The 25,591-nt window shown below is 42.4% G+C and overlaps 1 pseudogene; it reads right to left on the reverse strand.

The window, feature by feature from the left end:
* Positions 1-23,300: 23,300 nt before the first annotated feature.
* Positions 23,301-25,591, reverse strand: part of LOC124247176 (parafibromin-like) — a 142,862-nt pseudogene continuing 140,571 nt past the window's right edge.

Below are 25,591 nucleotides of genomic sequence, written 5' to 3' on the forward strand. Positions count from 1 at the left end.
GAAACTACAGAAAAGCACCCAGAAAGGGATCCATTTTTGGGGGGGGTAATAAAATTCATTCTCTAAATTTCTTTGTTCTCATGAAATTAACCATTTTGCTAAGCTCCACCCAATTCCTCACTGCTGTACTTGACTCATCAACCTAATTATTAGCTTTTACAGAGTACAATATGCACTCTAATGGCATAACAAGTGAGAATTTTTATTGACATTAGTCTTAAATGGAAAAAAAAATTATGAAAGGTAAGAGTAAGAGAACCAAAATTTTGTTTAATAATTATGTCTCACAGCACACAAATAAATGGTTCAAAAATTAAAGGTAAATGGCATGGTATCCCTATTGTGTGCAATGATTTTTCAGGGAACAAAATTATCTGCATCTTCTCTAAGTCATTCCTAAAATCTTATTGTTTATAACATGCCGAAAGCACTCAAACAACTTTCTAGTAGCATAATCACTTAGTTTATTTCTGCTAGACTCCATCCAGAAGACAAATGAAATTCTAGTGACCTGTTTGAAATAATTATGCTAAGCCTCCAGCAAAATTTCTACATCTCCTTAGCAACACTGACCTTCCTAAAGCCTGGCTTTAGGAATCCTACGTGAAGTGTTTGGTCACGGATTGGTAGCCACTTCTTGTCGTTCTCGGAAAGGGTAGGTCTGCCCCATTTGAAGGGAAAGGTTAGGCTCTATACCTAATGGCTCATATTCTCTCCAAAATTTGAAAGAAGAGATATGTGCATCTTTTGGAGTCATAAGATGGGAATTTTTAAAGGTGGTAATATTGCAGGAAACACAGCCATGTGTGTTTTAAGAGTCTACGCTTTCTGAGAAGGTGGGTTCACATGGTTGCTATGGTCCTATAAAACATATGGATAGAGCATCCCAGTGTAATGGACAAACTTTTTCTCTTCCTTAGAGTTTGAGAATCTAATGCAAGAAAATTGTCACTCTGCAGAAGAAATATTTAAGCCACAATACAATGTTGCTGATGGTAGTAATCTTCAGAAACCAGAATGAGGAAGAGGAGAGGAAGATCAGACAAACTAGGTCCAGTTGAGAGAGAATTCTGAGAGTCTGTCCTTTGCCTGGTTGTGTAGTCCAATGCTTGATTTAAATTTTGTGTAAAAGAATTGTTTAGTTTCTCCACTCATATGAGACAAATTATACGATGCTATTCCTTAGAAGGGATATGAAATCACACCTCCTGTGACTTCCATCCTGTCCTCCCCACCTCTGCCTTTCCCATTCGCTGTGCCTAACATTCAAACTCCACACACCTGTTGCTTACCTAGCGGGAACATCGGCCCCATTAATGGAAAACCAACCTGGCTGAGTTGTAAAGCGGGGGCTGGGTTAGATTAGTGGCTTGCAAACTTAGCATGTATAAGAAAGACCTGGAGAGATTGCTGAACACAGATGTTGGGCTCTACCCCCAGAGAGCGATTCAGCAGGTGAATTTGCATTTTTGACTAGTTTCCAGGTAATGTTGATGCTTGCAGTCAGTCAACTACACTTTAAGGAGTAGGTGGTTAGAGAGTCACTCCATGACCAGGGGCCCTTAATGTAGCTGACACAGATTTGACCACTTCCACTCTGTCATTTTCCCTTGCTACCATTCCGTGATTACCTTTCAAATCTTTTCGGGGGAACCAGTTCTGATTTAGAGGATCAAGTATCCAGCAGGTAGTACAGTGCTGCTACTGAGGATGTAAATCAAAGGGAGGAAAAAGGTCACTAGACCACGTTGAGTCTGATCAGGTACGAAGTGTAGGAGAGTTAGAGGAAAAATGATTTAATTATTATGGCTTTATAATGTCTAATGCCATGTAGTGCAAGTCCCTCTAATTAATTCTTTAAAAAATATATTGGCTCCTCTTTGCTTATTTACCGTGTTATCTTGTAAACTGTGGTATTCAGAGTTTTTCATTATATCCATTTTCTAAACAGGATGCAATTGTGGTGGCAATTTCTATTTTAACCCAAAATTTATTTGGATGATCTTAGATCTACAAATGGCTATTTTTCTACTGCTGTCAAATATTTTGTTATGAATTTTTGAATTTTGAATTGTAATCAGAGAATGTGGTCTGAGCCACTTATATGCACTGAAATTTTTTGTAAAATTGCCATGTTTCAAAGTGATGTATTTTCTCTAGAGTACACAATTAAATGTTTATTCAATCAGACTTTTAATTATATTACTCACATTTTTCAAATCCTTACTTATCACTTATTTATTACCTCTCAATCCTGTGTAGTGTTCATATTTGTTGAATCCTATTTTATTTCCTGCTAGTTTTGCCACCTTTTCTTTTCTTTCCCTTTTTCCTTTCTTGATTTTTCTTTATGCATCCTATAATGTTTAATTTTAATGTATGTATTTCTATGTGTAATGTGTAATTTTAATGTAATACATTTAATTAATGTACTTATTTTAAGTGTGTCTTACGGAAATGGCATTTACTTAGATTTCGTATTCTGATCCAACTTGAAAGTCTTTCATTTTTAATAAAAGATGTTAATCTATTTGCATTTATTATCAATCATCAAAAATATCAAAATTGATATTTGTTCATTTTTATAATTTCTGTATTTTATCTATTTATGTTTTCCTTGCTCTTTTAAATATTATTTTATGATTTTAAAATTCTAATGTTTTAAAAACAGGCTGGCCCCATGGCCAAGTGGTTAAGTTCCTGTGCTCCACTTCGGTGGCCCAGGGTTTCGCCGGTTCGGATCCTGGGCATGGACATGGCACTGCTCATTAGGCCACATTGAGGTGATGTCCCACATACCACAACTAGAAGGACTCACAACTAAAATATACAACTATGTACTTGGGGTATTTGGGGAGAAAAAGCAGGAAGAAAAAAAAGAAGATAGGCAACAGTTGTTAGCTCAGGCGCCAATCTTTAAAAAAAAAAAAAAAGTGTGCTGCAAATTTTATTTTACAATCATGTGCCACATAACAATATTCTGTCAACAATGAACTGCATATACAACAGTGTTTCCGAAAGATTAGCACCCTGTAGCCCAGGTGTGTAGTAGTCTATACCATGTAGGTTTGTGTAAATATACTCTATGATGTTCCCACAATGATAAAATTGCCTAACAATGCATTTCTCAGAAGATACCCCCATCATTAAGCAGTGCATGACTGTGTTAGTGATTGGCTTCTAATTTTAAAAACCTACTTGCCCCTATTCTACTCATGTTTTTGACTTCAAGTATGCGACATGGTTAATTTGTCCTTCAGTTAAAAAAGAAAACTTTGTTTAGCATACTTTCGCTGCCTTGAAACACTCTTACCATCACTCACTGCTTTCCAGTACTTGTTACTATGATCTTGGATTGGAGATCCTGTCTGTTATTGTTAAGGTCCTCGTCTACGGGTGATTTTTCCTATTATCAATTAACACTTTTAGCTCTCTCACAGCAGTATTTGCCCTTCACACTGTGTTTAATGGGGTTTATTGACCATCGTGGGTCTTTATACAATGAGTACCACATTCCTCAGCTTCTTATTTTAATTCATATCACAGTGGTCTGAAACATATCTCTGAATAGTTTTTTTTCAGTAAGTCTATAGCTGTTGGTAGACATTTGTAGTCCCTTTATGTCTGAAAATATCCTTCTCTTGGCCTCACTATATTGGGTTAACAAATTGATTGAGTATCAAATTCTTGGGTCACACCCTCTCTCCCCACACTCTGGATGCCTGTTTCATTATCTTTTGTATCTCATTGTTATAGAAAAGAAATCTGAGAGTAAATGGATATATTTCTATTACTGTGGCTGAAGTTAAAAATTCCACCGGATTATAGCAAGGAGTTTGTCACTTAATAAATATTTGTTTTATTTGATGAGCCTTTAAATGTGCTGACTTGCAGTTTTAATTCAGGAAAGTTTTCTTCCATTATGTCTTTGGCTTCATCTCTTCTTTTCTCCCTTTCTGAGATTCAAATATAAAGATTAGATTTCTAGGATCAGTTCTCTGTATCTTTTGTCCCTTTTTTCATCATTTTTATTTCTTCTTTCCTTTATCGAGTCCTCGTTAAATATAGGATGAAATCTCATCTTCATTGCCTCCACTGTGGTTTTTAAACTTTTTTTAAACTTTACTGAGGCATGATTTACATGAATAAATGCACTCATTTTAAGTGTGCAGCTTTTATAAGTTTTGACACTGTATTTACTCATGTACCTATACCACCATCAAGATATAAAACATTTTCATCACCCCAAAGGGTTCCTTTGAGTCTTTTACCACCCCATATTGGCCCCAAGTAACTACTGATTTGCTTTGTCCTGTAGAACAGATTTGTTTTTTTCTAGAGTTTCAGATAAACAAAACAATATATTTTGCATTCATTTGTGTCTACCTTCTTTTGCATAGCATGTTTTTGAGAATTATCCATGTTGTTGTGTGTCAACAGTTTGTTCCTTTCTATTGCTAAGTAGCATTCCATTGAATGGATGTACCACAATTTACTTATTTACCTGTTGATGGACATTTTGATCATTTCCAATTTTTGACTATTATAAATAAGACTGCTGTGAACATTCATGTACAAGTCTTTGTGTAAACATATATTTTTGTCTTCCTTGCCTAAATATCTGAAAGCAGAATTGCTAGGTTTTATGGTAATTGCATGTTTAATTTTTTAAGAAACTACTAAACAGTTTCCCAGAGTGATTATACCTTCCTACCAGCAACATATGAGAGTTACAGTTGTTCCCTATCTCCACAAACACTTGGTATTGTTAGTGAGTTTTTTTGGTCAGTGTTTGTTGTTGTTAATTTTAGTTATTTTAATGAGCGTGTAGTGGTATCTCATATTGGTTTAATTTGTATTTCCCTAATGCTAACAATGTTGCACATTTTTCATGGGTTTCTTTTGTAAAGTGTCTGTTCAAACCTTTTGCTTTTTTTTACATTGGGTTGTTTATCTTCTTCTTAATGAGTTGTAAGTGTTCTTTTTATATTCTGTATACAAGTTGTTGTCAGATATATTTGTTGCAAATATTTTCTTTCAGTCTGTGGCTTTTGGAGAGCAGAAGTTTTTAATTTTGATGAAGCTTATTTTATTGATTTTTATTCCTTCTGTGCTTAATGCTTTTAGTGTTCTATATAGGAAATCTTCCCATAACAAAAGGTCACAAAGATTTTCTCCTATATTTTCTTTTACAAGTTTTATAGTTTTAGATTTTATCTTTAGGTTTATAACTTATTTGCAGTGAAGTTTGGTGTATCATGTGAGACAAGAGTGATTATCCTTTTCTGCCAAATGAGTATGTAATTCTTCGAGCAGCATTTGTTGAAAAGACTCTCCATTTTCCATTTAATTACCTTAGCACTTATGATACAAATTAATTGAGTATATATGTGTGAATTTATTACTGGATTCTTTATTCTATTCTAAAGATCTAAATGGTTATCTTTACACCAACACCACACTGTCTTGATTACTGTATCTTTATAGTAAGTCTTGAGAGCAGGTAGTATAAACCTCCAACTTTGTTCTTTTTCAGAATTCTTTGGGCTATTCTAGGTCCTTTGTCTCTTCGATATAAATTTTAGAGTCTTCTTGTCAGTTACTATAAATAATCATGCTAGGATTTTGATTGCGGTTATATTGAATCTACACATCAAATGTAGGAGAATGTCCATTGACATCTTAACAATATTGAGTCATCTGACACGTGAACATTCTATGTCTCTACACAAATCATTAAATGGCTTCAGTTCTTCAAGTGCCTAACTTTCTTGATTTCAGACTGTTCTTTTCTTCATGACTGCTCACCCTAATTTCATAAATACGATTTTGTCTCAAATTAGAAATTTTCTAAAATTGCCTCTTTTTTCTTTGAGTAAATCTATTTGGAAGAAAGGAATTTCAATTTTATCCAAAGCCATTTTCTTCTTTAATAAATCTAGTCGTTTTCTTCTGCTTGCTCATTCAGAACAAAGCCCCGCTCTGCTGACTTTCTGCTGGTCACAGCCACATGGTCTGGGAGACAAACGAGGAGGTTGCTCCTTGGTGTTGGGCTTTTGTTTGTTGTGTTCATGTGCTCCAGGAGGATGCCCACCCCACCAAATTCATGTCCTTTCCACTGCCTGCCCTTATCGCCTTGAGTCTCATACAAGACGAGCCTCTTGTTATCTACTGGTTGCTTTGCAATAATCCAGTGTGTGGGGGGGAAAGTGGGTGGAGGTACAGACAAAATGAAACTGACAATGAATTGATAGTGGTTCAACTGGGTACTGGGTATATGGTGTTCATTGTACTTCTTTCTCTGCTTTTGCATATGTTTAAAAATTTCTATAATTAAACATTTTAAAAGAATCAGCTTATGTTAAAAACAAAAGAACCAAGTTGAGTCTGTTTTCCTCCTATTATTGAACTTATTTTATGTTTAAAAATGTGTGTATGTTGGGGAGACTTTTCTTCTACATAGGTTGAGTCACCCGTATCCCAGACATCAGGACTTGGGGTTATTGTCATGCTGCTCTTCCCAAAGCACAGCTGAAAGGAGTGAATTCTCATCTTCCTTTACCTTCCGGACCATTTGGTGTCACTGACCACCCACTTTCTCCTCTCTTCCTGTCATGCTGGAAAACACTTGCTTTTCCTTCAGTCTCTTAGACTCCCTCTGTTTTCTTTAGTTGTAGTTCTTGGTTTAGTCGTTTGTCTTCTTTTTTTTTTTTTCTCTATACACCTTTAATTGTTGATCTTCCCAATTCCATGGTTTCAAGTATCATGTCATTTATTCACTTGATATTTTACCCTGTTCTGGCCATCTGTCTTGGAGTCTACTTTGATTTATTAGATTTGCAAACTATTAATTTGTTCATTTATTTTCCAAACATTTTAAAAGCTTCTACCATGCACCAGACAGTAGGTTGAACACAGAGGATAAAGAGGTGAATAAGACATAATCCTTTTCTTTAAAATTTCACAATAATATACCCAAGGTTCCTCAATTTGTTTCTCAAGGTGTGGTCTCTTTCTTAAGATCTAAGTAGGTGAAGTTACCAACTGAGTAGGTTGTTAGCTTTTCAAAACTAACACATCAAAAAAAGAGTCTAATTTGCCACTCTAACACTCCACGTTTCTCTCACCATTTTGTTGGTGGCCTCAGCACTCCAGCACTGAATTATCTTCCTTCTTTTCTGTACCTTCCCAGCATTAATTCCTATTCCTTTCCTACACTGACCTTCTGCTTTAGTCAATAGCTATGTCTGAACATAATCCAACCTCTTTCTAACCACCCAATATCAAAACGATTTACTCTTAATAAACGCTTCCTGGCATTTATTCTGGTAAAAGTTAGAATGCACATTCTAATAATATTAACTTTTATTTGATAACTTCTATTCCTATCTAACATGCATTTTCGTAATGACTCTTTTATCTGTGGCTATCTGAGGAGGATGTGTTATCATTTCGTTTTCTATGTGGAAAAATCAAGTGACTTGCCAAGATTACACTACTGGTAAGGGCAGGCCCAGAAAAATCATTTATGCGCTTCCCAAGTATGGCTCCTTTTCACCGCTTGATGATTATGAGGTAATCACTTTTCAGCTTCTCTTAGCAGCATTTCCCAAAGGATATTCCTTGAGATGTTAACTTACGCTATTAAAAAAAAAAAAAAGAAGAAGAATTCTATAGAGACATGATTTGGGGAAATGATAGGAAATTTAAATGGCTTTTCTGCTAGTGTTCTCTGTCTTTAGTACGCTAATGTGCATTGTGAACATACAATGCACAATGTATCTTATGTAGCATTTCCCAAAGATATCTGACTAGAGAAACATTGCTTCACAGCCTCTCTCAGGACTTGCTCTCTCCAGAATAAATCTGAGGAAATGTCATCCTAGGAAAATGAAACTCTAGATCACAGCACTAGTTGTTACTCTCTTAATTTCAGCTGCCAGGTGAACCTTAACTTTAACATTTCCCCTGCTTGACTACTAAGCAACAAGCTTGCAATGAATTGAGTCATGTCCTTTTCAACCTTTGTTGAAATCTTTTCTTAAGCTCAGCCCAGCTGATGGCTCAAGGTGGTTCTCACCTTCCAGCAGAGAACCAGCTGAGTCTGTGTATGCATGCCTAGGAAAATCAGATTATTAATTAATAAGAGCTTCCACTTGTTGAGCACATGCTAAATTCAAGGCACTGGGGGAAGTACTTTTATAAGCATTATCTTATTTAGTCCTCATGGCTACCCTGGGGAGAAGATACTAATGGGGTTCAGGGTAGGCCACCCCAAAATGTGCCACTTTGGCACGTGGATCATTTCAAGCTAAAGACAATCAAGGCCAAACGGACTCAAGGAGAGCATTTACCTCCCCCTTAACTGCCTAAGAGAATTTAGCTGGGTGGCCTGTACCAGGAAGAAAGCTACTACCAGAGATAACTTACATCAGAAAGTTGAGCTGCATGGCACGGCAAATTTTTGTTTACCAAACGCTTGCTCTTCCCATCTTCCTGTGAATTGCCTGTCTCCCCTTTGAAGTCCCAGACCCCTCCCTATCCCCTTCTCTTTAGCTCAGGATGAGATATCAGCTTCAATGGCTTGACTCATAGCTTTGGGGCCCTTGTACGTGTGAAACAAAATTTGGTTTTTTTCTCTTGTTAATCTGTCTTATGTCAATTTAATTAATAGACCAGCCAAACGAACTTAGTATGGTAGAGGAAACAATTTTCCTCCCCTATAGTACTAATATGACCTCAATTTTACAAATGAAGGCTCAGTAGTGCACGCACATCCATGAACACACAGGAAGCAGTAATGAATTTGAGTTTCACATTCAAGTCTGTCTGACCAGAGCCCGTGCTTTTAGCTCTGCGCTCTTGTACTCTGACTCATTATCAAAATATTTAAAAATAGATGAGTTTGATTAAATAAATAGAAGACTATAACAGAAGAGACTAGTACTTGTGTTCACTTATAGATATTTATGGCTGCATTCCCAGCTCCTAGCACAGTGTCTAGCATGTAAAAGGGGCTTAAGAAATCTTTGTTTAACAGAAATTGAATTGAACGACAGTGAAGAGCCTTGTAAGGGATGTATAGAAATAATGGTGCAAACTCGAAGAAGGGCATAGTGTCTTCACTGCAAGCATCTGAGGGAAAATCACATCACTCTTTGGAATTTTGGGACTGATTTGGAGAGCTATTTGTTTCACCAGGCCATAATTTTCCTGTTGGCTTATGCAGTTAGAGAAGCAGTAGCCGTGTCTGGGCTGTCGTCATCCCCGCCTTTTGTGGTTGCTCTGTGATTACACACCGCAATTGCAGCAGGGATGAATCAGGTGGACTTACACAATCTTGAGTTTCCTGAAGGACAATGGCCTATTCGTCATACGTCACCTACTCACCTGCCCGACCAGTAGATTTAATCTTATATATTTGAGCAGGTGACATGTCAGCAATATAGACAGAGGTTTTTGTAAGGAAAGAAATAAAAAGAAGAAGTAAAAATCATTTTTTATGTAACTTACTCAATTACAAGAGAGACAAATTACTAATGTTATGATGCCATCTTCAAAGGAAAGTGCATAGGTGTATTTAGATAAGTTTCCTACACTGATATAAGATAAAGATAACGAAACTCTGGGTGATGACTAAAGAAGGAAATAGCAATTATCTAAGAGTATGACAGTGCAAATAGCCAAGGAGAGATAGAATTGGGAGGCCCAAGAATGAAATAATTAGGAAAAACAAAAGGCACTAAGAAGGAAAGGAGGGAACATTTAGTCAAAGGACTTGAAACTGTCCTCTTTTGGTTCTAATAGTAAGCCTAGCCAGGGGACTATGTCATTCATCAGGATGGTCTCAAACGTTCCTTCAAGTTGAAGGTGTAACACAGCCTCTTTACCTCCTTTCAAAGAATTTTGGACTCATTATTGATGATACTCAAAGAGCAGGCTGCTGACACCATTCCCATTCATGTGTCCATTAATGTAAATGCCAGTCTGCACGGTGATCCTGCCCATAGTGAGAACATCTGTAATCTGTTTCATTTTTCCTCATTGACCTTATGTTACCCAGACTCTTTGTTACAGGATTTGAGGAGGTGTGAGACACACCAAGGTTAATGAAACCAAACAACTCTTATTTATCCTACTCACAGCTCCTGGCATAGCCTGAAGCATGGTAAGCACTTAAAAAAATGCACATTCAAGGAATGAATGAGGGACCTAAATGACTAAAGGAAAATCTGGGTAAAACAACTATTACTATATTTTGGTTCCAAAATCATTCTCTTCATGAGATTAAATATTCTTTGGAAGGTCTGCAGGTTCTATCCCACATAACCTTTTATAATCTAATATCAAGTGGAATTATTGGATTTAAGAAGTTTACGTCTCCAGTGGGGCTGTGCCACAAGTTGCCAAATGCCAGTGAAATGACGTAGAAAACACCATGAGAACTTCCATATATCAATATTGCTCTCTAGAAATACACCAGTTGAATCACGAAGTGCCTTAACTTTTCCTTTCCTAACATAATTATATAAAAATAATGTTTTTTGCTATAAAATTTTAAGAATGTAGCCTAAGTGGTTGACTTACAGAATCTAGAAGAGTAATGAACATTAAAGAACACCAAATCCCAAGTTTCAAATTTGCCATCCTTGCTAAAAATGCAGATTCCTGGGCCCCTCTTCAGACCAACTAGATCAGAATACCCAGGAGGTGATATCCAAAAAAACGGATGCACTTTAAAAGCTAAGAAGGATTTTTGGAACCATAGTCCTCTCCTTTGTTATCTAAAGAGCCTCAGGTCTAGAAGGAGGAGCTGATGAGACCCAGACCACAGAGCACAGAGTTCCAGCAGAGGAAGGACAGAGCCATTCGTCTGCCTCCCACCCACCACTTGGTTGACCCTTCCACATTTCCCCTTGATGCTTGCTTTTTGATTTCTAGCATACATCCCCTAATTATTTGATCCTGCCTCTAAGCATACAGATGGCCTCCTCAGGTACTCAAGTACCAGCACGGTATGTTAGAGAGAGATCAAAATGGCAGCCGTGGGTTTGCATCTTGGCAGTCTTGTATGATCTCGGCCAAGTTACTTCACTTCACTTCTCGGCCATTTCCACATCTGTAAAAATGTGGACAATAATGATAACCTTACTGTGTTACTGTGTACGGTGGACTGAATGCTTGTGACCCCCTCCCGCACATCCCTATGTTGAAGTCCTAACCCCTGATGTGATGGTATTTGGAGATGGGGCCTTTGAGAGGTAATTAGGCTTGGTGAGGTCATGAAAGCAGAGCCCACATGATGGGATTGTGCCCTTAAAGACCATGAAGAGAATAGAGCTCTTCCTCTCTCCTCCATGTGAGGATACAGCAAGAAGGCAGCCACCTACAAGCCAGGAAGAGGACCTCGCCAAGAACCCAGCCACACTGGCACTCTAATCTCAGACTTCCAGCCTCCAGAACGGTGAGAAATAAACGTCTGTTGTTGAAGCTGCCTGGTCTGTGGTACTTTTGCTGTAGAAGCCTGAGCTGACTAATACAGCATGAAGATCACCCAAGATAAGAGATAGGCCCTGGTACGTATTAGATGCTCAGTAATTATTATTTAATTCCCTATGAGTTATTCTAAAAAGGGTGAGTACCTGATGTCTCAATTTCCTGTGTAAATACCTACCACTCTACTCTGGGAGATGACAGATAGGATTATGATGAGTACTAGGTGGTGGAGCTCTAGCACACCTGTGTAGCAGGACTTTGAGAGAGGCAATCTGGTTAAAAGGGGCAACTTCTAGGGGATTTGTCCTGAAAATGCAAAGCAAGACAATTGCTTTTCTTTAGGTTCTGTGCTCTTTGAATGTCTCGAGGGAGACTGATTCAGACTAAGGTCTGCCCTTGCCCCCAGTCACCCCTCAGTATTGCCACTGATGGTAGGGTCCCCTAACACTGGAGTTCTGTCATTAAAGTCTCTACTTGCTTTGTCTTGACCCCACTAAAGCCAATGAGTGTGCTCCATGACAGGTAGTCTTTGCTGTGGAGATAGTTATGAAAGATACAGTTCCGTTCATTAATTCATTCAACTAGCAATTGTGGAACACCTATATTGAGGGCACTGTCCTTCGAGGAACTCAGGGTGTAATCCTGGAGTCATCTCTGGATTCGAGAACCCATGCTCTGGCTCCTTTACGCTACACTGGACGTTAGTCTTGTTTCATGGAACATGACAAGCCGTGTCCTGTAAAGCAATTTCATACTCATCAGTCTTTCAGTGCTGGCCCTGGCTCCAGCCATCAACTTGCTGTCACAAGAGGAAGTGAAATTCTAAGGCCCAATTCCACAGCCATTGCTGAGTGTCAGCGCTTTAGCCACCATATTCCCTCCTGAGGAGGCGGTCATTCTCTGAGGGTAGGAATGGGTTTCTCCATTACTTATAATTCAAAGCCACTAGCGCATTTCTATGTCACCTCATTTCAACATATTTATTGGATGCCAGGCACCTTACAGAGCTAGACAGGCGTCCCCGCCTCCCGGAACCTGCTGTCTAAATGAACACTCCTGGATAAATTATTGGGGCCAGCGAGAGAAGGGCTTGGGTTTCTCTTCAGCAGGAGACGACAGCATCTATCAGTCAGTCCTTAAGGATGGAGTGCAGCCCAAGGTTAGACACTGTCAGCTGAGTCTGCTCTAGAGACAGACTTTTCCACAGTACTTTTAACTGAAACAAGGGAAACTCCATTTCTGCTATTGGGAACAGGGCCACTTTCTTGTGCAAGAGCCCCAGGGACATGGATAGGTTTAGCGAACTGTGAACTGAGCGGGCCCCTTGCCGGCGCCCCGAGAACTCCCCTGAGGGCTTGGTCTCCGACAGTCCCGCCCCAGGCCGGGCCCAAACCGCGCCGCCGCCCAGGGCGCCCCGCTCGGCGGGTGTGATGTCCTCGGAGGCCGCTAGAGGGAGACGAGCGCCCGCGACAGCATGCTGGGGGCATCCGGCCCCAGGGCAGGCTTCCCGACCTGGCTCAGTAGTCGCTCCGGTGGATTTAGAATGCCCTGGAAAACAGCAAAGCATGGAAACAGTTAAATCAAAGATAGGGTCACTAGACAAAATACAGGACCCCAGTTAAATCTCACTTTCAGATAAACAACAATCTGAAATTCAGATTTAACTGGGTGCCCTCTACTTTTCTTCGCTAAACCTGGCAACCCTAACCAAAGATCAAAGAGCCCCTGGGAAGACTGAAAGCCCTTCTAGGCGATGGGAAGAAAAGACAAGGTTTCCTACGTCCCTGTTACTGGAATCTAGAACGAAGTTTTGCATTCTTTAGACCAGAAGCGGTTGTTCTCTTCGCAGCTGTTAGGAAAGCCTCCAAACAGCCTGTGGCCTTGGCTGGGCGAGGCGTGAGGGTGGTTCTCTACCTCCAAACACCTCCGTGATCTTCTCCAGGGCCAAATGCACCAGGAGAGTCCTTCCCTTGTTCAGAAATTTCTCCTAAAGATGTAAATACCTTTTTAAGAGCATGTCTTAGCTCAGGCTGCCATGACAAAATACCACAGACTACATAAGGGGCTTAAACAACAGACATTTATTCCTCCCAGTTCTGGAGGCCCGACGTCAGAGGCCAGGGCCCGTGCTGGCTGGGTTCTCTGAGCCCCTCCCGGGCTGCGGGGCGCCTTCCTGCGGGGTCCTCACGCGGCGGGGAAGGGGCGCTCTGCTGGCTACAGCCCCTTCTAAAGGCACCAGTCCCATCGCGGGGCTCCACCTGGTGACCTCATCTACGTCCACCTACCTCCCCGAGGCCCCATCTCCGAACACCTTCCCACTGGGGTCAGGGCGCCCGCAGGTGCATTCACGAGGACGCAGACATTCAGTCCACAGCAGAGGAGCAGACCATAGGCTTTGTCCATGAGCACTTCCCGAAAGAGCGCTTGGCAGCTTGTTGGAAATCAGCACCAGACCAGAAAAAGAAATAGATTAAAAGTCCGAACTGAGAGGCAATAGGAAAAGCAGGAAACAAACGAGGCGTCAAGACGAAAATGAGGACCTCAGAAGAGCGTGGCCGGGGTCCAGCTGCTGTGTTGCTAGTTAACAATTGTGTCCAGGGCTGGAGCCTTCCGGGGGCTGCGTCTAAAATCCCAATAGGGAGCTTATGTCAAGTCAACAAAACGGCTTCCGAGACCCCGAAATGCATGTCATTGCTATTCATTGGCCATACTAGTCTTCTCAGACTGAATAAACTCAATCTCAAGGAGCATTTTTCTATGTTCCGTGGTTGGAACAGAGTTCTAACGTCCTGTGCATCCTCATGGAGTCAAGGTAGTCACAGGGGCTGTGCTCACTGAGCCGGCACAGTCTCTCCAAGACTTTCACCCCGCTCGCTTCTCCTATTTAGAGTTGACAAAGGTACACGCGATCCTGAGAGGTTCTTGGAACAATTATCTCTACAAGACTCACAAGAGGAAGCCTCCTCCTTTGGTTGCTTTTTTCTAAGGCGAATATCGAGCAGAGCTCCTATCTGCTGGGAGAGGCAGCCTGAGCATCGGGGAGGACGCGGAAATTACCGACCTCGAGACAACGCACTGTCCTGCGGTCCTGGAGGCGGAGGTGTCTTTTTATAAAAACATTTTTAAGGTGATGATGTTAATATCGAATTAAAGCAGCAGGGGGCACAATTTCTTCACAATGTGTTAGGCTTCTTTTTTTTTTCTTTTTTTTTGATTAGAAAGAAAAATACCTAAGCTCACTCTTTGTGCTGTTTTGAATCGGCATTATCTGATAATCTAAATATCAAAATGTCACGCACATTCTCATTTTCCACAGAAAAAAGGCAACGTAAGGCATCCGGAAGAGGCTAGCGAATTTACTGACAGTGCCCTGCTAATGACATCAATCAATAATTTCTTATTTTTTTTAAATAAACTATCATGGGGTGGGTGCGTTTAGGACTGTAAGTGCAAGCACTACTGTGGACCCTGTTGCCTGTATTTATTTAAAGTTTTCCGGAGAACCCGCCAGCCTGATGGGGACCCGCCCCCCCATTTTCGGGGCACCTAGAAAACTGCTAGGGAGATTTCGTCTGTTGATTTCATCAAGAATTGCGGTAGCTTCTTTCAGAGCTGTGTTTTGCAGCCGTCTTTCACATCTTCTAACAGTTTGTGCATGCATAATACCTCAAAATCAGGTTTATGATGTTCTCTTTTTGATTTGCTAAAAAGGAACGGAAATCAATGCACCTGTCTCATACCTTTCCCACACGGATGACACGAAACGATCTGGCAATGCCCAAGCGCCCAGCTCCTGCGTTTGTTCTTGGCCCTGACTCGGGCTATCCAGCCCTAACCACTTTATTTCTCTTGTCAATTCATCATATTACCTTCAAAAACAGAAACAGATTATAGCTGTCACACAGGAATACTGGGAAGATTCCAGAAATCTTATCACTAAAAGGTTACCAAGAATTCTTTGAAATTATCATTATTAAATGCAATACTAATAACGGCCCAGCTGACACAGAACGTCCTCTCTTTCAGGCTTGGTTTCTTTGCATTTTTCAACTCATCAAATTCTTCTTCAGAGAGAGGTTGAGAAAATTCAGGGAGGGAAGAAACTTGCCTAAATTCACTGACGATAGTAAGAGGTGAGGGAGAGATTCAAAGATACGAAATCTGGCTCTGAAATCTGTGTGCCAGATGTAGGATTTTAAACACTTAATTTAATTTTCGGAACAAGTAATAATTCACAGGTTTTAAAAGTAGAAATGATACATCGCATGGGAAGTCTGCTTCCACTCCATCCACTCATGTTCCGAATTACCCCCTCCCCTCAAGGAAACCTTCTAGAACTTTATGCAATTAAAACAAAAACAGGTGTGTCTTCTTAATCCCCCTCCAGGACACAGGACGCCTCACACTGTGTTCATTACGCTGAAGTTGGCTCTTCTGCTGAACCCTCTGTCCTGGATCCCTTCCCAGAGTGCAACACAGAAGTGTCCTCATTCTCTTCCAGCTGGATGGTATTCCATTGTGGACCACCTTGTGCAATGGCGCTTCCCATCTTATGGGATTACAATCAACACCACCCCTCGACATGTGTACTTGTCGTTTGGTAACTCTGCAGAGATTTCTGCAGGATAAATTTCAAGAAGTATAGGAACTGGGTTAAAGGGTGACGGCATCTGGAATATGGTATGGATGGTCCCCTCTAGGGAACCTTTGCACTGTTCCAGAAATGCCCGAGACCATTTGTTTACTGACAGTCTCAATAACAAGAGCATATTGTTGAACTTCTAGATTTTTGCTAGTATGATAGATGAGAATGGCATCTCAGCCTAGATTTAATTAGCATTTTCAGAATTGTGGGTAAGGTTGAGCATCTTTTCATTGATTTAAGGGCTATTTATACTTCTTTTTATGGGATTTGTCTGTCCAAGTCCTTGCCCATTTATCTTTTGACTTGTTGATCTTTATCATCTCAATTTCTAAGAGTTTATAAATATTAGAAAAATAAACCATTTTGTATGAGAAGAGTTGCAAATCTTTTTCTTGCTTTGCATTTGTTTTTTATTTTTCTTATGTCTTTTTGGAGACCATAAATGCGTTTTTTAATTTTTATGTGCTTGAATTAAAATATAGGACATTAATATTATAAGGCATTAATTATTCAAAGTTTAAATAGATTTTATTCAGTAAAAATATATTGAGAACTTACCGCTGTGCTTCCCACCTTCTGCTAAGTGTTTGGGACAAAACCCCTCTCCTGGGAAAGTTCCCGATTGGTGGGTTAGACAGTGGTATAAGCAAAAAATTCCAGTGTGCCAGTGGTAGGGGTTAAAATAGAGATATGAAGAAGGGCTGGAAGATTACAGATGGTTTGACTAACTTCGAGAAATTTGTGAAAGATTTCATAAAGTTGTTTTGAAGCAGTGTCTTGAGGGATGTGTAGGAATTTCGACAGGTGAAGGAGAAGGAAGGCGTAGGTTAAGCCCTCATGACCCAGCTCCTGAGGGATGGAATCCAATGACGACATTTGAACAGCTCTCTCCCCTCCAGATAGGTTGACTTTTCCTTGTATCGATTTGCCAAAACATAGATATTAATCCCAACTCTCTCTTTCTTAAATAAGAGGGGATGTCGTCTCTTATCCGAAGGAAACTTATTGTGGCTGGAATTCTGTAAAACTGAGTAAGCTTGCTATGGCTTCAGATTCTCAATGTCCGCTTAATGTCATTCTCTTCTATCTTTTTGATGTTAAGATTGGTATTTCACCTCTAGAATGAAGAAAAGGAAAGGAGTTTAGGGGCTGGTGTATCTGCGGTCCTTGACCGTGGCGACTCTAACGGCTTTTTCTCTTAGGTGAATCTCACAGTTTCTGCAGAACTGGAAATTGTTTTTGCAGTGCCCCCAATCTCTCTTCATTGGTCGGTTCAAGTATGACGTACAATTGTTGTGCAAACAAGGAGACACAGTGGAGTCAGCTACCGATTGGTCTTTGGGAGCTGGGGAAGCTGGGGCTCACAGCTGGTTCAGGTGGGAGACGCCTTTGTTGCCCATGCCCCGTATCCTCCCCTTCTGTCTCACCAGTGGGACCCCTGTCTGGTTCAGAGAGCGAAGAGACCAGCCCAGAGGTGTTCTGTGACTCGTCTGATCCAGCCCAGGCCAATCATGCCAGTCTAGTTCCTCTCTTTCAAAGTTGGCTATCTGGCTTCCCTTGAAGGGTGGTGTGATCTTGTTAGGGCCAATAATGCACAAGCGGAAGTCTGTGAGGAGGTTTCTGAGAAAGCTATTGCTTTCCTAGAAACACAGACAGATAGCTGGTACCTACCTTCACTGATTCATCCTACCTTGAATGCAGATGTGGTGCCTGGAACTGTGGCAGCCATCTTGTGACCAAGAAAACGGAAGAAGTTTTGCACTGACGTCATGTTGCTGACAACATAGCAGTTACCTATGTCCAGACTTCTTGGTATGTGAGGAAAATAAATATCCTCTGTTTCTTAAGCTACTCTTGGTCAGGTTTTCTCTCAAGCAGTCGAGCAGTCACTAAGCTGCAGCATGGGGCAACTTATAACACTACTAGATTGGCTTGCCACACTTCAATTGATTCAGCTGGCAAGGAGACAACAAGCCCAGATGGATTTAGGGCATCTGTTACTTATGCAGACAGCATAGGCAAGATCAGCATGGTGTCAGCTACTTGTGTCCCTTGTTCCACAAGACTAGACCAAACCAAAAGGCCAGATGATGGGGCACATGAGCAGAGGGACACTCTGTTGCTGAGGAGCCAACTCTAGACTCCAGCCAAGGAGTTTCAGAGTCTCCAACTGTTTCTGAAGGAGGGGGACAGGTGGAAAGTCCCATGCCCACAGGAACCAGGGAAATAGATGAAACTGCCTTGTGACAACCTCCCACAAGGTAGGGCAGTGGGTGGAAACGGCTCTGTGACAGCTCCTCACAAAACTGCCCCTCTGGCAGAGTTCCTGAGAGGATGAAAGACTGCTCTGGGCCTTGCCTCCATGGCCCATGTGGAGACCTGCAAGGGTGTCAGCCAGCCGTGGCAGGGCCAGTCCCCTACAGATTACAGATAAAAGCCTTTCTAATTGAGAGCATTCTCCTCCCAAGGTGACATGGGGAAAAGGACTTCAGCTTATTGAAGGACAAACGTTTTTCAGAGGAATAAATGTATTCTGCTTGTGGTTTTATCTTTTGCTGTAGTATTTCCCCGTGTCTCATTGATTACAAGGACGTGTCGCAGCGCACAGAGGTAGTATTGAGGTAGGTTCCCAGGCGTTTGCAAGGACGGATTCCAAGGTCTTGAGTGTGTGTCTGTGTAAACGTGTGTGTGTGTAAACTAAACATTAGCACCAAGCCTCCAAGAGCCAGCGCACTGCATCGTGTGCTTTCTGCAGCCTCCTCAGCAGGTGAGTGTATATCGCACACTCAGATTCATCCCCAGCCACACAAAGTGGCTTGTCCCACTATTGTTTCTTAAATATATACTGCAGATCTTGAAATGTGAAATTCCAATCTTAACAAGCCTTAAAAGAAACGTGTTTACAGCCCTTGCCTTTTCCTGCCTGAGAGAAAAGCTCAAGTAACTGCAGAAGCAGAGCGCAGCTGACACTGCTCGTTCACTTGTCACCCCAGCCACAGTGGGAGGGAGATGTTACTGTGACTTGTGATTCCAAGTGTTCACATCATATCACCTGGATGTGCTGAAGTAGAATGCATGACGTCTGTACATGACTCGTCCCAGCTTTCCACAGGGACAAAAACGAGAGGGCTCATTGTTGGGGAGTGGGATAGGTGGTCTTTGACCTGGAAGGGACCTTCAGTGCCCACCCTCAGCCCCCTAATTTTACTGGTGAAGGCAAGTAATTACCCAACAGCCCATCCCTATGGGCCCAGGACAAGAGCACACATGGTGTCCCTGGGCACCCTCTGCTCCTGTGCCTCCCTCCGTCACACACTGTAAGGTACCTCTGAGCTCATGTGTGGAAATGCCAGCCCGCAGGACCAAGCTCTTGTGCAACAACTTCATAGCCCCTTTTCATCATTGTCCTCAAAAGAGGGGTATGAAAAAAATGTTCGTAAGGTCTGATTTGCAGCCCCTTAAGAACTATCCTACTGAGTAAGCTATTCATTGTGAATTTCAGAATTTGCTAGAAAGACTTGATTAGCTTTCTGAAGTTCCCAAAGAAGAGATGGACGCCAGAACATCAGCTTGGGGGAGGTGGGGAGGGTGAGGCCAGAGGCTGGGAGCAGGAGGACTCAGTGAAAGTCCACGTGTCCCGCGGTGAGCCCCTCCCCAACCTCAGGCTCAGCCCTCTTCCCAGAGCACGCATCACCAGGCTGGGCTCTCCAGGCAGGGAGGCGGAGGACGCTTCTTTGGAGAAACGAAGCAGATGTACAGACACCAATATTGGAGGGCCACTCAACAGAATGGGCCCCTCTGCCTACAGCCCCACAGCGAGGTTCACCAGGAAGCAAGGCCATCCAGCGCACAGAGCCGCCCTCGGTTCTCCAGGGCGTCGCTCCTCCATGATGAGTAAGAACAGCCGAGGGTGGGGAGGTGTCAAGGGAAGCTGCTAACACGACAGACAGAGACAAAAAATGCAAAAAATAAAAAGGAAGTCAGAGGACTCAGAAACTACACAGAGAGGAGAAGAAACAAACATGCCCAAACAGCTTATAATCGAACTCTTCAGAGAGAGACAAGAAAGTACTTTACATCCACCAACTGAGAACCAGAGGGCTCTTGGGAGTTAAAATTTGAAAGCCAAAGTGGAAAACGTTAATAAAATTCCTAAGAGATAAATTTAAGGAAATAGACCAGGAAATAAAATGAAATAAAAACAAAAAATAAAAAACTCTAAAGAGTTCTAATAGGAAAATAGAAAAAGAAACATTAAGAAAATCAGAGGATTAGACTAAGACGTACGCTTAAATAAGAATTTCTGAAAAAGAAAAGAGAAAATGGAAAGGAGGGAATTACTTACAGAAGTCATGGGACATTTTCGGGAACTGAAGGATGTCGGTTTCGGATGCCGATGACAGCCCAGCCTGAGGAATGAGCAAAGCCTGGGACCAAGGGCTTCATAGACCGTTGAGAGCACCCGGCCACCAGCTGGCGGAGTTTGCACCCTCAGCAACTGTGCTCTGGTCTCTGGTTAGTCCTCCAGTTTCCTACTGGGCCTGTTCTAAAACACAGGCCACGTGTCTGGGGCTGGAGGGCACACGACGTCTTGCCCAGGCCCCTCTGCCTTGGAGGCAGGCCCTACCTCATAGCTCAGTCACTGCCTGAGGACCTACTTCCGCTCAGATGGCTCCTCCTGCCCCTCGGTTTCGCTAGAACAGGACCCCCCACTGACAACAACTGTTACCGCTTTCTTCAGAGTGCTCGGCGGCCCTCTTTTCACCAGAGAAGACCCTTGGATAAAGCCGCCAGCTTGCTGGACACTTTCATTCCGAGACTGGGAAGATGGGTCACCCCTTCCAAGACATGCCCGACAGTAGAGTTGGTTCCTGGTTCCCATGCTGCTCCTGCCTACCTTACTGTGACCGCCATGGGCCTGTGTACCTCCCGGCTCAGCCTGGAGTGCTTACTGAGACAACAGCCCATTATCTTCTAGTTAAATTACATGCTGAGGACAGTCTCAGGACCATATATTGGGGCCAGGAGGAATATAGACCTTAAACTATAAGATCTCAATAAACTCATACCTGTATTAAGAAGATTAGATTCCCAGAGACTTTATGGACAGGAAACATTACTGTGAGTCCTTAATTAAACACATAAGCTAAACCACCCAAAAAACGTCATTCGAAAAAGAAGGGAATGAAATACTAGAGAGAAACCAAGTCAAGCTGCGTGGAGGAAGCTCGGGTGCCAGCAGCCACATCTTCAGCAAGTCTTCACTGCGAGCCTACTGTGCGCAGCGCACTAGCCTCAGCACTGAGGGTACAACAGAGAGTAAAGGCAGGCTCTTTCCTCGTCCATCGTATGTTCTAACGGGGGAGATAATAAACAAGCAAACACATTTTACTCACCTGTTTCATTTCACAAACACAATATGACTACGTGCCACATTCTGCTCCAAGGACTTTAAATAGTAACTCATTTAATCCTCCCAACAACCCTATAAAGTCAGCACTATTAACATCTCTATTTTTCAGAAGAGGAAATTGAGGCAGAGAAAAATTAAGTGCCCTGCTCAAGGTCCCACAGCCGGCAGGTCACAGAGGCAGGCTGCGGGCTCCAGGCTGTCTGCCTGACCAGCTGCCAGCCTGCCTTCCTCGGGCAGCAACAGGCTCACGGGGGCCACCAAGCAGAGTGAGGGGCTGGAGAGTCATGCGGGGGACGTGCTGATTTAGATAAGAAAATCGGGGAGACTTTCTGCAAAGGTGACCTGTCGGCTTGGCTCTCCATGTGCTTTGGAGCTCAAAGGTCTCTGGAAAATATTAGGGGCCAGGGGACACTTTTCCCCTTTCCATCCTCATGATTCATTTAAAAAGCAATAGAAAGTTTCTTGTTTAGCGAGTGATGTCAAACTCCTTAAACTACTGCAAGGCCACCGTTGTCAGGAGCGGCCTCCAGTCACCCTGCCAGAAACAGTTCTTGTGGCTTCTTGGGGAATTTTTAGTTCTCTCAAGACTAGATTCTGTAGGTGACATAATTCTCACCCATTTCAAATATGTGATACAGCTCTCTGTTTCTTAAGGTGTTAATGGTTTATCACTGTGTGACTGTCCCTATGCTCATAGTTGTGCTCCTTATTTGGATTTTTTATAGTCGCTGTTAGACATCACATCTATAGGACCCCGGGAAAACAGCACAGGCATCCTCTAGCCAGGGAGATCAAGCAAGACTTCCTCTTCCCTTTATTGTGATTCTACATTTCGGCTTTTGGTGTTCTCATGATGCTCACCAGTATCTAAATTTTGTTTATATCACTTCGTAATGAAATCGCAGAACTAAAGTGCCCAGCCCTCTTCAGTCCTCCTGTGCTGTCTGCAGTTAAGAGGATCTTACAGTGCCCTGTAAGAGCAAGGCTGGTGAGAGGCTTTCCTGGAAATGGCGAGAGCACAGCCGGGGAAGCTAGCAGCCCCATTGTAAACGTCTCTCTTCACTCACTCTTACATGTCGTAAATTCTCATCAGGTAATGGATAGAAAGGACATGATTGCTTAGGAGCTCAACTCTGATATTTAAATTTCTTCTCCTCAACTTTAACGAGGGTATATATCAAAGCAGGGGAGTAGGGTAACATTTACGACACTGCCACTCCGGGTCTGTGATTAGATTCAGATCATTCAGAGGTTATGCTTCAGGCTAGTGGTGATTCCAACATGTTCTAAACAGCAATTGAGGTAATTACAAAACTTGCGATAAGAATAACAAATAGTATATTGTTTTTCAAACTGCACCTCAGTAAGCAGTAGCGTTACATAGTTGGAGTGTGGTGGGAGCTTCTATTATATGCCAGGCCTTGAAGACAAGGGGTGCAAGGGAGAGATGGGGCTTCTGGGCAGATGAAGAAATAAAGAAAATCAGGAGTTGGGAGCAGGCGACTGGAAAAGACAAAAGCCACAGCACCTGAGTCTATTAACCAGCGTTCTCTACAAAGCATCGAACAAGGTCATATGAAAGATCAGTCTGTGGCCATCTTCATTTATAAGTTTTTGGTAAATTCATAATGCTTGAGTTTCAGCCTTTAGATCAAAGTATACACATATTTCTTAACCCAAATTTACAGTAAAAGGAGAAACCAACTAATTCAGAATCTCTGGTGGGATGTTTGCTTTACCTTGTAGTTATAAATGTGTCTCAGAACTGTAAGAAAATGGTAAGAAAACATCCAAAGGACATTGGTGATCGCTGAGTTCTAATACAGTTCTACCCTATTTCTGAACATTTGGGTCTAGACAAGCTACATCATACTTAAGATGAAAACGTTTAATTTTAGCAAATACATCCACTGGTGACCCATCAGGAAAAAGCCATGGCCAGTCTTTGAACTGCCGGGCATCCCTGATACAAGAGCTGCTCCAACCTGCCCTCCCCAGTCTCACGGCTTCCACATGAGGGGCGGGTCTCCTGCCCTGTAAGGCCCCGGGACACTAGCTGTAGGGCCCTCTGGCTGCAGCTACTCTTTTCTTCTCTGAATTGCAGTTTCATTTTCTCATTGGCAGCCTTGTCTTCACTTTTCATCTGATGGGAAAAATTTCAGATCCCGTAAAAGGTGTCTTGCGTGAAGCATTGTTATTAAAGAGGTGGTGACTGCCTGACTGGTGATAGTGGGTGCTCGAGATCCTTTCTTCCGGTTTGGGGGAAGCCTTGCTTGAGAAGCTGCCCTCAGAACTGGCGATGCTCAGGAGTCTGAGTCCCAGGGCAGACGTGTCATCCTCTGCTACAGATTTCCAGGGCTTACTGTGGTAGGTACCATAGTATCAGCTCTGAAGCTTTCCATTTCTTCTTTTCCTTTGACTCTTTCCTGGTCATATCTGTTGTAAGCAGCTGGGATAGGATATTTGGTACATACATGGCATCCACAGGTGTTGTATTGGGGGCCAGTTTCTGTTCAGATACATTCCATTCTGAAGAATTGCAAACAACACTGGGAAACTGCACTTCTACCCTCCCCTCCCCCACCTTCTCTCTGCTGAAAATGTCTTGGGTCACATTTACCTCAGCTTCCCTGAAACTCCTGTGTTTTAGGGCAGTTACCTAATCATCTAGGTCAGTCTTGATTGTAGATCTTTTCTTACCGTAATTTTTACTTTGATTGCAGCCATTTTTTCTATTGACATAGCTGCAAAGACTAGATCTGTTCGGTTTGTACAATCCCTTCTTTGGGACTCTCCAAACGAGCAGCCGATCTCTCTTCATCAAGGTGCACACACTCTTCATCTTCAATTCGTGGTTTCTTTGCTTCTGCTGCTCGTTTAGACTGAGCAGATCCCTGAGGATCTATTTGTAGAGGGCACTTCTGTCCACACTCGCAGACACTGATGTTTTACCAAGTACATATTTTCAGTCAGATCTTCTTACCACAGGAATGTTTTCAGTGGCAGCAGTGGGACATACACAGTAGAGGGAGAAAGGTACACGTTATTAAGCAGAAAAAAGCTAGAACCCAACATGCCGTACTCTCTGGGCTAGACTTCCTTTCTAGTCTCCCAAACTACGTGGTTGGTCCTGACGTTCTTGGGCTACTAGAAAGTCTGACAGTCACTCTGTCTCTCTTCACCACAATCTCAGAACAGGCAGGTGTTGTGTAACGACGGGGATACAGTCTGAGAAATACATCGTTAGGCGATTTTGTCATTGTGTGAACATCATAGAGTGTACTACACAAAGCTAAATGGTATAGCCTGCTACACACCTAGGCTATATGCTGCTAATCTTATGGGACTGCCATCATATATGTGGTCTGTGGTTGACTGAAACATCATTATGCAGGTGCGTGACTATATCACAGAACACGGAGCACGTTTCCCCTGCCTCGTTGGCTCCTCAACGAACCGGCAACACTAACAGTCATCTGAGCCCATGACAGCAGCAGGGGGGGCAGCCTCCCAGCCTTCGAGAACCCTGCACTGTTGGGCCTCATAAGGCCACATGAGATCATCTTGCCAGGCCTTCCCCTCTCCATGCCTTTTTTCAAAGAAGCAGGATCCAAAGTGCATATCTACAACAAATACCTCCATTAAGAGGAATTAGCCTAAGACTTCACACTTGAGATGTCCAAAACTGACCTCTTGATTCCCTGCCCACACCCACCCAAGCTGCTTCTCCCCATCTTTCTCATCTTAATCAGCAGTACTACTCAGTTGATGAGGCTCTTAACCGGAGTTACTCTTCATTTTTCTCCTTCATTCCCACTCTATATCCAGCCCATCCAGAAATCCCATCTCTGGTCCAAACCAGTCATCTCTGGGGAAGATTTCTGTAAAAATCTTCTAACTAGTTTTCCTATTCCTATTTTTAACTCCCATCCCTCCCCAACCCCCACATAATCTAGTCTCTAAAGTGCAGCCAGAAGATCCCTTCAAAAGGCAAATCAGATTGTGTCATTTTCTTGCAAAAACTCTCCAGTAACATC

This window comes from Equus quagga, chromosome 11, assembly GCF_021613505.1.
Source record: "Equus quagga isolate Etosha38 chromosome 11, UCLA_HA_Equagga_1.0, whole genome shotgun sequence".
NCBI lineage: Eukaryota > Metazoa > Chordata > Mammalia > Perissodactyla > Equidae > Equus > Equus quagga.